Raw genomic sequence first — 1,551 nt, 5'->3', positions numbered from 1 at the left:
GGCTGTTGGTGCAGAAGAAGAGGAGGAAGACTTGGATATAACCATGGAGGATGATATGGAAAACCATCATGAAGGAGAGGTGAACAATCATGCAAGAAGAGGTGCAGCTAACCCTGCTGGACAAGAGAGGAGAGTTCTTGGATCCTACATCAATCCAAACCCAGGAAACTGTGGTAGCAGTATTCAAAAGCCAACCATCCATGCTAATAATTTCGAATTGAAGCCTCAGCTCATAACTCTTGTGCAAAACAACTGTTCTTTTGGAGAAAGTGCCCAAGAGGATCCAAATGAGCATTTCACTAAATTCCAAAGGATATGAGACACGGTTAAATCTAATGGTGTTCATCCTGAAACTTATAGATTGCTACTGTTTCTATTTTCTTTGAGGGACAAAGCATCAAAATGGCTAGAAACATTTGCCAATGAAAGCTTGACAACTTGGGAGGATGTTGTGAATAGATTCTTAACAAGGTTCTACCCTCCACAAAAAGTAAACAGGCTGAGAATTGAAGTGCAGACATTCAGATAGCAAAATGGTGAGACTATCTATGAAGCCTAGGAGAGATTCAAAGATTTGACAAGGAAATGCCCCCCTGATATGTTTAATGAGTGGGTGCAACTTCATATCTTCTATGAAGGGCTGAATTGTTAATCAAAGAAAGCTGTAGACCACTCATCTGGAGGATTTCTTAACAAGAAGAAGACCATTGAAGAAGCCATTGATGTCATAGAGATAGTGGCTAACAATGAGTATTTTTATGCCTCAAACAGAAGCAACAACAGGAGAGTATTAGAATTAAACCATATGGATTCAATCCTGGCCCAGAATAAGATGATCACCAAGCAACTGACTGAATTGACCAAGCAAATATAGAAAAATCAGGCTACAACTATCCACACTTAACCATCACCTCAAGGAGAGTTAGAAATAGAAGAAGGAGTTAACTGGGAGGAAGCTAATTACCTTGGAAATTCATCTAGGCAAGCTCATGATCCATATTCTAAGACCTATAGCTCTGGTTGGAGGAACCACCCAAACTTTGGGTAGGAAAACCAATAAAACCAAGGCCAAGACCACAGACCCCATAATCCAAACCAGTATAACAACTCCACTCACCAAAACTCCAACCAAAAACCATACCAGACCACACAAAACACTTATTTATAGCCACCATACCAAAGCCACGATAACCACTCAAAACACCCTAATTTCAACCAACCATCACCACATGATGATGACAGAATGGCCAAAATGGAAGCTATGCTTTCAAATCTTTGCAAGGAGTTTAAAGACACGAAGAAATTTCATGAGGAAGTGACATCCAATCTGCAAAATCAAGATGCTGCCACTCAGAAACTTGAAGCACAAATTGGATACTTATCCAAGCAAGCTCCTGGCCACAAGTTAGGTAATGCCACCAGGACAACTTCAAGAGAGAAATGCAAAGCTATTACCCTCAGAAGGGGAAAGGAATTGAAAGAGACTTCAAGGGAGACTCAAGAAGAGAAGGCAGAGGGCAGTCCAAATGCCAAGGAAGAAGCACAAGCACC

At 40.9% G+C, this 1,551-nt stretch overlaps 1 non-coding gene across 1 annotated transcript; it reads right to left on the bottom strand.

Annotated features, from left to right (window-relative positions):
- Positions 1–496: 496 nt before the first annotated feature.
- LOC148577252 (small nucleolar RNA R71) lies at positions 497–604 on the bottom strand. The gene has a single exon (XR_015902888.1). It is a non-coding gene; the product is annotated as a small nucleolar RNA R71 (small nucleolar RNA).
- Positions 605–1,551: the final 947 nt, after the last annotated feature.

This window comes from Arachis ipaensis, chromosome B1 (genome assembly GCF_059453495.1).
Source record: "Arachis ipaensis isolate K30076 ecotype BB chromosome B1, ASM5945349v1, whole genome shotgun sequence".
NCBI classification, from domain to species: Eukaryota; Viridiplantae; Streptophyta; class Magnoliopsida; order Fabales; family Fabaceae; genus Arachis; species Arachis ipaensis.
The sequence above is the reverse complement of the archived record's forward strand: the minus strand, read 5'-3'. Positions and strand labels throughout refer to the sequence as shown.